Below are 14,609 nucleotides of genomic sequence, written 5' to 3' on the forward strand. Positions count from 1 at the left end.
GTAGAGAACAATGGCTGCTACTAGTACTCAGCTACTACTTTGTGAATTCACAGCATAAATCCACTTTTCCCCTGTCCCCTGCAATATCCTCCCTGCTGCACAGACTCCTCAATCCTGGAGGGATTCAATTCATTGAATAGCGGCCACACAAAACTGACAGTGCATACAATGTTACGTGCAACTCCGACCGGGATAGTGCTGTTAAATAGATATAGTTGAAAACTGTACATCATCTTAACTGCAACCGTGTTCCCCACCCACCCATCTACCATCCCACCTCTTACCCTATTCTTCTGGGCCATCCGTAAATGGAACAAGCCTCTAATCAGCACAGAAACCAACTATTCACTCCTTTCCATTACCCACCCATATACAACATAGTTAAAGTCCTTCATTATCCATCCAAGTTACAACCTCTTGGGCATTTGAGAGAAAAAAGAAATCTTCCTATTTTGCCCCAGTCTGACAGGATCAGAAGCCATGCTTTATGTTAGGCAATAATAAAGTATTTATGGAAAACTAATGATGAGAACTAAACTGTAACATTGTATCTGTTAAAATAATGTGCATGATAGAATTAGTGAGATCTATGGACAATACCGGAAAAGTTACAGATACAATAAAAAGCAGCTGTTAGAAGTATAGTATAGACATGTTAATGTGAGATTGTCACATGTTATTGTTATTAGATTAGGACATTTTCCATACTTGAGCTGTATTTTAGCCTTGAGATAAAATGTTTCCTTTGGATTGTAGGAACAGTTATGACAGACAGGGGTTCATGCAAGGTTTATAGCCTAGCAGTCATGGATTTCTGGAAAGGCATCATTGGCTCAGTGCTATGGTGGCAGTGTTACAATGGATTCCTGCCGGAATAGATTCTGTTTTTCTTGCTGTTTCATCAGCACTTCTGTTCATTGTAGGTAACAGTTGTTTTTGGTCAAAAGCCACCAATATAATAAATCTATAATAATTTAAAGAATACAGTTGAAATAGTTATGAACCTATAAAGGAAATACTATATGACAAGAAGCTTAACCCATTGGGAATATTGGAAATACATGTACAACCTGGTCTATAATCTAATTTACTAAACCATAACACTATATTAATAACCGTGTCTGCTGGTGAACTTAAAGGACACCTGTCACCCCCCGTGTCGGGGTGACAGGCTCCCGAACCCCTGTTAGATCCCCCTATACTCACGTGATCCCGCCGGGTCCCGCTTCCTGAGCCGGTCGGGTCCCGGAGATATCAGCGCCCGAAGCCCGGCGTGTGTGCTGACAGCAGAGTCAGACGCTCATAGAGAATGAATGGGGAGTCCGATGCTCCGTCATTCTCTATGGGCATCGGACTCATCTCTCAGCGCGCGCATCGGGCTTCGGGCGCTGATATCTCCGGGACCCGACCGCATCAGGAAGCAGGACCCGGCGGGATCACGTAAGTATATGGGGATCTAACAGGGGCTCGGGAGCCTGTCACCCCGGCACGGGGGGTGACAGGTCCTCTTTAAAAGGGGGTATCCGGGTAACAAAACAATATGCTAAACAATCCCCCTTCCCAATACCACCCTATGTCTAATATACATGTAAAACCTATCTTGTACCCTTTCCCTGTTTTTTTCTCATTCTTATTGACTCTAGTTGTCTAAAATCCTCTACTCTAGGTCCACTCAGACCACGCTCAGCTCCCTCTTCCCCCCTGCCTCTGTGGTCTGAGGACATGTCTCTTCTCTCTGGTGGTTGGGTTAGCTGTCTATTGACTTGGTAAGCCGACCCCCAGGAGGCATTATCTGCATCATCTCCATGCACCTGTGCTGCTTCCATAGACTTACATGTGTCCCTGAGCCTAGGTTTCTGTAATATGAAAAGTTAAAGTTCTATTTCTGCTTGCTATCAGTGAATGTAGGCATATGTACCTGTCTTTGTGTCACAGCTCTGCATATTGTAACTGTTTAGGATGTTGCTAGAGTCTGGATGGAACTAGAATGTTTTCATTAACAGTCAGCAAGCAGAGATCTAAACCTACATTTCCCCCCCTACCTCCTGGTAAACAGATGCCCTATATGCAGCACATAGCTACACCATGCACTTGTGAGCTCTGCTACATCATCAGCTAGTATGGAATACAAATTGGGGTGATGTGATGCATAATCTAGAGTAGTCCTGGCTGCAAACCGTACCATCAGACATTTCACTCTGTGATCAGGCAGTGGTATTCAGGAGCACTCTGGCTGATCGGTAAGGGCTGGGGTGGGATTCAAGTTTTTAACAACCAATTCCCTACTTCTTGTGCTTAATGCCAACAATGTAGCATGTTGAGGAAAATTGTTAAGATTACCCTATTAATATTAGGGTAAAATGTGCTACTAATGTGTGAGAAAGTACAGATCCCAGGATGAGCAATCCAGAGATACAGCCACTGACACCGGTTGTCAGTCATATCTGACTGCATCTGTGTAATAGATGCTAGTGATGGATTGTAAATGACACATATACGCATGCATACATGCTCTTATAGGGAACCAAAAACGTCCATAAAGCTAAGGAAACATGCTTGTACATCACCCAGCGCACTTCCCAAACATACCCCTGTAACCTGCGTCCCCTGCTTGATTAATCCGGAATATTACTTTACTTTTAAGTCCCTCGCTGTACGCTAATTCAGGGCAACTAGTCATCTGGCCGCGTGGCTCCTTCATGTAGTCATGGTCCTGGGCAGGTTTCAGCAATGTAATCACGTCCTTCTGGGCGTGATGAAAAGCGCTGTACACTGTGACGTCACCCGGGGGCTGGCATTACATGTCGGCAGTGCGCTGACGTTCTTACTACGCTGCGCATGCGCAGCACAGCTAGAGAAGCCACCTCTGTACTACACCGCGACATTGGAGTGTGAACGCCATCCTCCACTGGATTAGACTGTTATCATATCAGATATCAAAGCAATAATTTTTGTACCTGACTTATCTACGCCATTTGTTTATCTGATTGAGCTAAGACTAATGACATCTGTGATAGGACAGACCAACACAACCCTAGTGCAGGGTCAGTCCCTCCTGACGTTTGGGGATGCCTAAACCAGGGGGTCCCATCTCAGCATTAGGCAGGGCCAGACAGGGGAGACTTATCTCTTATTCCTCTCTTGTCATAATTACATATTGAGAAATCTGTGTAGTTTGTACATACATAGTACATACTTGTTTGTGTTTAATGTTTACATGGTTATATGTTTGTTAATAAGTATACGCTGTAAGATGTATTATAGAGATTCTACTGCAGTCCCTCTACTTGTTTGATATGTGTAAACTTAGTCTTATGATGATTTTTAAGTTGCCATTGCACATTTTTCCTTTTAAGGATCTGTGTGCCAAAAGGACTGATTCAGGCTACTGTGTCCCCCCAGTCTTCCTCCTAGTAGTCTGTAAGCTCCTGTGTCCCCCCAGTTGTCCTCCTCCTAGTCTGCAAGATCTTGCCCCCCACCCCCGAGTCTGTAAGCTCGTGTATCCCCCCTGTCCTCCTCCTAGTCTGTAGTCTCTTGTTTCCCCACCACCACCACCACAGCTTGTAAGCTATTGTGCCCCCCCCCCCCAGTCCTCCTCCTAGTGTGTAAGCTGTTATGTCCCCCCCAGTTCTCCTTCTCCGAGGAGGAGGAGGACTGGGGGACACAAGAGCTTACAGACTAGGAGGAGGACTGGGGGACACAAGAGCTTACAGGCTAGGAGGAGGACTGAGGGACACAACAGCTTACCCACTGGCAGCCGCGTCATCAGCTGCTCAGCCGCGTCATCATCTGCTCAGCCGCGATTGGCTGAGCATAACTGTGCTCAGCCAATCGCGGCTGAGCACAGTTATGACGCAGCAGAGGGGGGCCGTCACGAGGGACGGCAGGAGCGGGACGGCCGGCCTCCCGAAGATGACGTCTTTGACAAGATTACAGGCGGGGTCGGTCAACACGGATCAGGTATGTATACTGCACTACACTTCCGGGTACACGGGCAGGGGTCGGGGAACACGGGAAGGGGGCCATTCACATACATTACATACATTACAAAGTTGTATAACTTTGTAATGTGTGTTATTTTGTGAATAATTTCTTAGCACCGCACTACCCCTGGCTGCAGAAAAAGACCACTTGATCCATCTAGTCTACCCTTTAAGTAATGACTTCCTTATTATCTTAGAACAGATATATGTGCATTCCAGGCAGTGCCCATCAGCCAGACCACCTACAGCGCCCAGCCAGCAGACCTGTGTGCCCAGCAGCCAGGCAGCAGCAGTGCTAAAAGAGCACCACCAAGTTTACTGTGGTAGGTCCTAGACTGGCTCCGTAATGTCAACCCTGCTACCTGTGTTCATGTGTTGTGTGTAAATTTCTCAGTCCAGCCTTGCCAGTGCCTAGTGCTACAAGGTTTTCTGAACAAAAAGCAAACGGAGCAGCCACTGGATTGTAGCACACAAAATCCAGGCCATATGGCACAATCTGGTGCCCCCTTCTGCTTTTTGGCCAGGAAGCCCTGTGGCATTAAGCCAGAACATAGAAACACGGAAGACTGGCTACAGAAAATGACCACTTGATCCATCTAGTCTACCCTTTAAGTAATTATCTTAAGACAGATATATGTGCATTCTATATGTGCATCTCACTAATCTTGGCACGCCTCAAAAGCAGTGGTCCTTACATTCCATGCACACCACATACTCCCGGGGGGTTTCCCTATTAGCTCACCAATCCCTACATTGGGAACCTGTCATAGCTAGAAACTGTTCCAGTGGTGATATTAGGTCTGTACCTGCCCCCACTAGCTTTACTATCCATTATTCATAAAGATTTAGGGGTATTGTACCTGACATAGGCATGCTCTCCGACCATACTCCCTGATAATACCTGATGCACTGGGTATAATGCACTGAGTATATCAACAATGATCATACCTGATAAATATAATTCAGTTAACCTTTATAAGGAGAGGGGGCCCACTCTTGAGGTCTGTGCACTGGGCCCACCAGTGTATTAAAACGGCCCTAAGGTAGACAGGTGAGTTGATAGAAGAAAACAGTAAGGTAACAGGTTCAGGGACCTGATAGGAGGACCCTTGCCTAATGTACTATGTATTCTGCCGGGATGTGGTGAAGTGTCTTTATAGTGTTTAACCCCTTAGCGACCCATGACGTATCTAATACGTCATGGCGCCGCGGGGGGTGTTCAGAGCGGGGTCCCGCCGGGACCCCGCTCTGAACGGCGCTGATCCCGGCTGACACGTGCAGCCGGGCAGTGCCTCTGTTAGCCGGCGCGGGTCCCGTTGCCGCGCCGGCTAATTAAGCACTTCAATGCAGCTGTCAAACCTGACAGCTGCATTGAAGTGCTTTATGCACACTATCCCTGGTGTCTAGTGGGTCGGATCTCCCCCCCGCGATGCGATCACGGGGGGGAGATCCGTTCTTCTGCCCGTGCCGGGCCTCAGCGTCGGAATGACGCTGATCCCGGCTCGGCAGTAGATTGCTATGGCCTGCAGCAGGCCATAGCAATCTATGACCAATCTCATGGATCTTTGCTGTGTATATACACAGCAATGATCTCTATGAGAGATCATTGCTGTGTATATACAAGCCCCCCAGGGGGGCTTCTAGTGTATGTAAAAAAAAAAGTAAAAAAGTGTTTTTATTAATAAAAAATCCCCTCCCCTAATAAAAGTCCAAATCACCCCCCTTTTCCCATTTTATAAATATAAATTAATAAATAAATAAATAAATAAACATATTTAGTATCGCCGCGCGCGTAATCGCCCGAACTATTAATTAATCACATTCCTGATCTCGCACGGTAAACGGCGTCAGCGCAAAAAAATCCCAAAGTGCAAAATCGCGCATTTTTGGTCGCATCAAATCCAGAAAAAATGTAATAAAAAGCGATCAAAAAGTCGTATATGCGCAATCAAGGTACCCGTAGAAAGAACGCATCATGGCGCAAAAACTGACACCTCACACAGCCCCATAGACCAAAGGATAAAAGCGCTATAAGCCTGGGAATGGAGCGATTTTAAGTGACATATATTTGTTAACAATGGTTTGAATTTTTTACAGGCCATCCGATACAATATAAGTTATACATGTTATATATCATAGTAATCGTAACGACTTGAGGAACATGCATAACAAGTCAGTTTTACCATAGGGCGAACGGCGTAAATGCAAAACTCCCCGAAATCAAAACATTCGTTTTTTTTTCAATTTGACAGCGCAAATGATTTTTTTCCGGTTTCACAACATATTTTATGGAAAAATTATGCCTGTAATTGCAAAGTACAATTGGTTTCGCAAAAAATAAGCGCTCATATACGTCTCTAGGTGAAAAAATGCAAGCGCTATGGACTTTTAAACATAAAATGGAAAAAGCAAAAGCGCAAAAACGAAAATTGGCTTGGACCTTAAGGGGTTAAAGAATCCTTGTTCTCACGTACGGATGAGTCTCGTTGTCTCACCTAACCACCTTCTGCCCCACAGTGTCGGGTTTCTGTCCTATTGAGGTAGCATTAGTCACAGGTCCCTGCTCTGGGTGTAACTGGCTTATAGAAACCTTCCTACAAAGCTGAGCATCTTGTCAGTAGAAAGCGGCTTGCTGGCACTGTGCTCTACTGCAGGTCCAGTCTTGATTTATCTGTCCATTTTCTCTAAGGTGGTTGACTGTCCTGTTTTAGCTGTATGTCCAGGTATAGACTCCCTTGTCTCCAGTTTATCTAGGGGTTTTGTCTAGTAACCCATAGTGCTTAGGTAACTAGTGCAGGAACAAATATATATATATATATATATATATATATATATATATATATATATATATATATATATATATATATCCTGCCTGGCCTGTAGCCAGGCACTAACAAACTACTAAAGGAAGTTGTCACAATAAAGAAAGTGTATGTATAGCTAGACATAAGGTAAGCTGCAGCTGTGCTGTGTGAGTGTGATATCTAATGGTTGGAGTAAGGAACAGTGGCCACCTGTCGAAACCCGTGACACTATAGAGATACACTTTAACCAAGGTGTAAGAAGAAGAAAAGAAAACACATAGTGGGACACTACAAATGTTCCGCCAGAAGCGAATGGCAACCATAAGGTACTGAGCAAGGTACTGAGCCTTCTGAGATATAAATCCTGAATTGTCAGTAATTGCTGTGCCCAAAACATTTAGCACAGTAATACAAACTGGGTGACAGCATTGACATGCCTCATTTATTGAGCCTTTTTACTTATATACAGTTCTAAAATTAGTGTTTTCATGAATAAGCAGGGAGTGTAAGTAGATAGTTTGCATCCGGAGTCAATGTATGAAACCATTTCTAGTCAAACTCATTTCTATATTCAGAACAAATACTGGCCTATGGGCTATATCGAGCAAACTGACATTCCAAAGCAAAACGGAAGGTCGTGTCATTCCAGGACAGTGTGGCATCTTCTGTCTCTTTCCGTTCTACCTTTAGTGAAACTTTATTCTCCTATGAAATGTCAGATACTCGCTGTACTGATTTTGGCTGTGAATATCAGCGCACCACTTGATCTCTTTTCTTAGTCTTAAAGCTGATTACATGACGACAGAAAAATGCTATATTATGCTCATAAATCCAGCAAGTAAATGATTATGTTGATTTATTTCTGTATATCAGGAGATGACATGCTGCATTTAGTTTTACAGCTATGAAGCTTAAATAACACAGTATCACTATGATTAGAACATTCCGGAGGGAAATGGAGCAGAACAGGTTACTGGGGAAAAGTTACCTTAGAAAACACCAGAATATTGTATATTGTCTTCAAGAACAACCAATCAGACAATCCATGGTAAATGTGTCAAAAACACCTGTAGAGGGGTAACATCTATAACAGGCCTGCAGCTGTGACTTCCTTTACTTCCTTTACTGATATGGGAATCCCTATAGAAAACCTCTTCTGCTCTGGACAGTTCCTGTCTCGGCCAGAGATGTCAGCAGAGAGCACTGTGTCAGACTGAAACTATAACAACATGTCCTGCATGACATACAGTAGCTAATAAGTATGGGAAGACTTGAGATTTTTTAATAAAATGAAATTACAAATCTATATAATTTTCTGATATTAGATGATTTGAAAGAAAAAGATTTTCGCCGGACAACCCCTTTAAGTCTGAGTAGACTGACACCATTTTTACTAGTAACAAATGAGAACTGTCTTGATGTTTCTGGACTATGTAACTAATAACATCATTTCCATTTGTTAACACTGGCATTCTTGACAAGTTGTTACAATGACACTTGAGGAAAGTTTCTTGTTTCTGTATGATTAATTCTTTCAGATCTATTATTTTGCAAAGGATTTTTTTTTACAATTCCCAATATCTGCACCCATTGCATGAAAAGTCTACAGTTATCAGCATACACAGTTTCTAAGTTTTATACAAGCAACTTTTGGTCTTGTATATATCCTCCAAATATCAAGTATTTCCTTTGCCATGTTTCTTTAAGGGCCCTATAACGAAAAGTGACTGAATCAGGCCGATTCAGCTGATTATCGCTAAAATCATTGGGCGTCGGGCATGCATAGCTACGTGTAATATCAATGTGCGGCAGATGGCTGATGATTGTAGTATACAATAATAAAATAGAAACTTACCACTTTCCCTGGTGTCCTTTTAGTTGTACTGTAAATCTATATTTATTTATAGATAAAAATAGGGACACCCATCCTCCTGAAAATATATAGTTTTTTATTCCATATTGCAGAGTCAAAGTAAATAAATAAATAACACCCATACACACACATTCTTATTCTTATTACGAGAGGGGGAATTGTCTAGTCAGAAGTGGGAATAGCTGTGCTAGGATTCTATAAGCAGGTTGGGGCTTCCTAATCTGCGGATACATTTTTAGAGCGAACATTACACAGAGGCGCATGGTGCTGTTTTTATTACCTTAATGTTTCATTATTATGCAAAACAGAACATCTGGGGAGGTACTGTAGCCCTCGGTGCATTGTCATGGTTGCCCTCTCTCCTTACTAAGCCCCTAATGAACATGGAGGTCATCTAAGGCTGTGTTCGCACAATATTTTTGCTCAGTATTTTGGTCCTCATATTGCAATGAAAATCAGGAGTGAATGAAAGCACAGAAAGGCTATGTTCACACATCGTTGAACAGTGTCCATTGCATAGCAACGGACGCTGTTAAACAGCCGGCCGCCGGGCTGCACTCAGCCCATTCCTGCAGCTGATACCTCTGTATCGGCTGCAGGAACGTTCCTTTTTCACAATTGATTTGCGGGCACCGTTGGGTGTGCCCACAAATCAATTAGCCATTCACTCCAATGCAATATACGGCCGCTACTGCACATTGCATTGTGTAAACAGCTGATGTTTCCGGACGCTGTTCAGTGAACAGCGTCCGGAAATAATTGACAGGCACATTATTCTAACATAGAATGACAATATGTGACTTTAATGCAATGCCGCCCCTGCAGTAAAGAACGGACGCTGAGGCCATTGCAATCAGCGTCCGTTCTTTACTAACAAAAGACGATGTGTGAACCTAGCCAAAGGCTAGGTTCACACACTGTTGAAATTTAGTAGATGGTCTTGGTTGCAATATGAGGACCAAAACACTGCTTGTGAACATAGCCTACCTCTGTCTGAGACAAAAGACTGTCTTATATGCCCATGGCAACCAATCAAAGCAAGACTTTCAATTCTCAAATTGCTCTAGTAAATGATAAGCTGTAATTGGTTGTTATGGTCAATTTGGATAATTTTTTTCAGAAACATAAATCTGGGCAAATATCATTTAATGCTGTATTTGTTTTTGGTTCAAAAGGAAATTGCTAGTAGTCCCTTATACCCTGGCACTTACACCGCTTACACACAGCTTATTCAATGTTTCATCTAACAGCCAAACTGCTAGGAGATGAAGTCATAGGACAATTTTATTACCAGGTGAATAGATATGAAAACTCTGAGTAAGCAACATACAATTGTCAGAGTCCATATTTATGTCAAACTACAATGAATCCATCAACCAATCAATCCATCTAGGATTATTTAGGAAAGTGCAAGTGTCATTCCTGTATTGTAGCCATCAATAACTTAATAACAACTCCGCAACACAACTGTGATATCTAGTGAGAAGTTTTAGTTACTGTGGATTAAAGAATATTGTGACACCTACATTACAATTATGGGAAGCTGATCTGTTGTCAGCCTGAGACCGATTCAGTCTCTCAGATGCCTATAGTTAATATGCAAAGTTGCTCTGTCAACCCCCCTTTTCTAGGTAACTTTCCTTTCAAGTTGACATTCCCTTTTATAATACAGATAGTTTGAGTAGACTTATTGCCTAGGATGTGAAAGGTGGTATTCAAAATGGCTGCTACCCATTGTGTTTTCATGACACTGAGAAAACATTGGCAGAAATACATAGGACATTTGCATTTTTATTACCGATTGAAGAAACTGAAACAATAGCCATAGATCATTCAGTCACTTTACAAAGCAGTTTTATTAGCCCTGGCAATCTGAGACTTCTGTAAACAGCTCCCAGTACTGCAGACTATTTCTGCTCTCCTTACATGGTTGTAGCAAAGTCAGAAGAAACTCTCCAATCTGCATCAAGGAGTTCTTTAGTATTTTTCTCTTAGTACTTTCTTGTTAGACTTGCATCATTTATATATTAACCATATTCTCCTATAGTGATCTATAAGATCTTGATTTTGCAGCCAACTCATTTTGAGAGTAAGGGCTCCATTACACCAACAGATTATCTAACAGATTTTTTTTTGAGCCAAAGCCAGGAAGGGACTATACACAGAGATCAGGTAACAAAGGAAAGACTGAGATTTCTCTTCTTTTTAAATTCATTCCTGGCTTTGGCTTAAAAAAATCTGTCAGATATACTGTTGGTGTAATAGGGCCCTAAGGCCTTTCTTAGGGTAGCTTCACACGGCCCCTTTAACCTCCGCATCCCACCGCCTGCAGCCCCCGGCCCGCAGCATACATTACCTGCTCGGTGCCGCGGCAGTGTATGAGGCTCCCGACTCCCCTTGCTCGCCATTGGCCAATCTGTGCATGGCAGCTTTGACAGACAGTTTTTTCCCCGTTTTTGTGGTGTAAAATCCGTTTTGTGTTCACAATGGCCACTGGATTTTATCCGGCAATATACCTTTCTAATTCCAGGAGTTGTAGGGTTTAAGATGCTCATACTCAAAACTGATCAGGTAGTGATGACATATACTATGCTAGCAATATGCTGTCTCGTATTGTGTTATGAAAACTTCTTAAATATCATAAAGTCCCATCTCTCTCTTCTAAAGAATTTTACAAATATTTACAGATTAGGCATTTTGCCAATTCTCTGACAATGACAATTGTCCTGTCATTGAGACATATTTTTATAGCACAGGAAAACTGAATGAAGGTATCTCCACGGCTTATAGAGCTTTGATGGATGTTTTCTCTACTTCAGTACAGTTTATTGAAAAATGGGAAAATGATCTAGAGCAGCATTTTACAAATGACCAATGGACCAATGACCGATCTAAATGAGTCAATCACTTAGAGACCTGTAGAAAACTAACCTATAGGTGGTACTTAACACCCCTCCGTTTGTTTAAGATACTTCCGGGAACCTCCCCTAGTTGTTGGAGATGTCAGAACCATACCGGCTTGTTGATGCATGTATGGTGGACATGTGCTTCTGTTTCAAGGCTTTGGCAATCGGTACAAACCCTGATTCGAGAGGTAATTGGTTATGCCCCTTTATAGAGCTCATTTCTGGTTCTCCTCTCTCTGAGATTAGAAGAGCTACTAACTTCAGATAGGACTGTTGTGTTCCACATTTTAGTTTCCACTAGGTTATCTTACCAACTGTTAAAGAAATTATACAAGCAGTTCACTTTAACTGCACAATGGAGCACATGATAGGAGCTAGATCAGGTGCTAATGACGAATCCAATAGCGGAAAAGTGGCCACAGTATCGAGGCCTTAAAGTTCCTTGAGCAGAGTAATTTGCTTTTATTGGCACTAGCTGCATGTAGGTCAGTAATGCGTTCAATGTTGTATTTTTAAAGGGGTTATCCAGCGCTACAAAAACATGGCCACTTTCTTTCAGAGACAGCACGACTCTTGTCTCCAGTTCAGGTGCGGTTTGCAATTAAGCTCCATTCACTTCAATGGAACTGAACAGCAAAACCCCGCCCAAGCTGGAGACAAGAGTGGGGCTGTCTCTGGAAGAAAGTGGCCATGTTTTTGTAGCGCTTGATAACTCTAATAACTTTAATCATTACCAATAATATGGAATCTAACTGCATATGCGTACATTTGGGCATATTGTTATTCGTGTTCATTCTTACGTGATTTCTAATTACTGTAGGGTAATTTTTTTGTTCTGTTTTAAAAACTGAATACAAATTTTGAACAAGTAAATATTATAAGGTTCACTGTTTCAAACCAAGATGTTCTCAATGTGTATGTGTATTTCCTTTAGGCTATGTTCCTATTATGAGATCATAGTTTAACATTATGAAATTAAATATGAAAACAACTGTATTTAGTGTTATTTCAAAAGTGTCTTGGAGACCATGTAAGTTTGTTGTTTAGAGCATCCAATATAGACAGACACTTCGTTTCTCCAATGCAGTTTACAAAATATTTGAATGGAACAAGGCAACCATTTTCTGGGACAGTTGTGATTCATAATACCACTGATGTATTTTTCTCTTACCTTCTCTTAGTGGCAGGAAATGGATATATTAAATGCTGGAAGTAAATCTTAAAGTGAAATATTAGCAGGTTAGAAAAATGTAACCTGCTGATATGTCCCTATAGTGCACGGGGCACTGCGATGGTAGCCCTGCCCTCAGTGCAGCAAAATGCCTTGTTAGCACGGTGAATAAACTGAATGGCGTTGAGGGTGAAGGTAAGAAGCTTAGCCCTGTGCACTATAAGGCTATGTTCACACTGTGAACAACCAGCCATTCCATGACCAGCCATTCCATGTCAGTTATTTGTGGGGCCGCACGGGATCCCGGCCGGAGCGTATACGATGTGTATACGCTCCGGCCGGGATCCCAATGAAACTAAGGCATTGTTCCACCCCGCAAAAACTATGGCCGTTGTTGCCATCGGCAACAACAGCCGTAGTTTTACGTAGTGTGAACATAGCCTAAAGACGTATTAGCAGGTTAGATTCTTCTAACCTGCTGATAGTTTCCCTTTAATTTCCTTGGTTAATATTGATTATCTGTGTAGCTCTATCACATGTATAGCATTTTTTATCTATGCTACTGGCAAGAACTATTTAAAGCGATACTGTATTCACCAACCAACTCCCCCAAACCACTGGTACCATCCATTTAAAGTGTCACTGTCGTTATAACTTTAAAAATCTAAATCAACAGTAGATGTGATATAAAGCAAGTTTGTACTATACATTCATTTTTTTTTGTTATCATGCTGTAAAACAAAACTATTTTTACCAGAAATTCAGGTCCAGTCTCCCGAAGGCAACTTTTTTGACTTGTGCAGGTTGAAAAAAAAAAAAACAGACTTATCACAGGAATTCAGGCCAGTACAGAGAGTCATGGCTCAATCTGTCAGTCAATCACATGACTGCCCTCTCTCTGTGAGTACTCAGATGGCCTGGGATACACAGGACATCCTGTTTTCTGAGAAAAAAAAAACAGGAAGTGCTGTGTTCTCCATGAAAAATAAAATAATGAGTGAATGTTGCAATCTAGCTTTCTATTACATCTACTGTTGATTTAGATTTTGAAAGTTATAACTAGAGTAACACTTTCAGGCTGGGTTCACACTACATATATTTCAGTCAGTATTGTGGTCCTCATATTGCAACCAAAACTAAGAGTGGATTAAAAACACAGAAAGGATCTGTTCACACAATGTTGAAATTGAGTGGATGGCCGCCATATAATGGCAAATATTTGCTGTTATTTTAAAACAACGGCTGTTGTATTGAAATAATGTCAGTTATTTACTGTTATATGGCGGCCATTCACTGAATTTCACCATTGTGTGAACAGATCCTTTCTGTGTTTTTAATCCACTCCTGGTTTTGGTTGCAATATGAGGACCACAATACTGACTGAAATATGCGTAGTGTGAACCCAGCCTCAGTCCCGGTTGTGTCTTTTAAAATGCTCTCGGCCCCTTGGTTAGTGTAAACAATGATTTTTTAATCTGCAGCAGCCGAGTCAATATGGCATGGCCTAGAGTGTCGGTGCCCTGGCCTTGTGACACCTCTCCTTTCTTCCTCCCTGCCCACTTCATCATTAGGAACGCCCCTGGGCAGGATTTCTCCAATTGTTTAAACAGTGCACATGAGCCTTAACAATCTGAAGTGGCATATGTGCACTGTTTAGACTGTTGGCTCCTTATTTTCACATGGCAAAAATCTGCTTGTTTTTTTTCAGGTGAAAAATCACACATTTCTCTTATTAAAAACCATGCTCTTGACCCCCCCCCCAATATCAATAGGGAGATTGCAAGAATTGCATCCTTCAGTTTTCCTCCCTTCTTCAGTTAAGTTTTCCTATACAAAGTTTTCCTATACTATATTTGATAAAGCTTTTTTTTT

General features: G+C 42.0%; 1 protein-coding gene across 1 annotated transcript in view; it reads right to left on the reverse strand.

Annotated features, from left to right (window-relative positions):
* MUSK (muscle associated receptor tyrosine kinase) overlaps positions 1-14,609 on the reverse strand; it is a 125,503-nt gene that overhangs the window by 56,980 nt on the left and 53,914 nt on the right. The window lies entirely within an intron of this gene.

This window comes from Dendropsophus ebraccatus, chromosome 3 (assembly GCF_027789765.1).
Source record: "Dendropsophus ebraccatus isolate aDenEbr1 chromosome 3, aDenEbr1.pat, whole genome shotgun sequence".
In the NCBI taxonomy this organism is placed as follows: domain Eukaryota; kingdom Metazoa; phylum Chordata; class Amphibia; order Anura; family Hylidae; genus Dendropsophus; species Dendropsophus ebraccatus.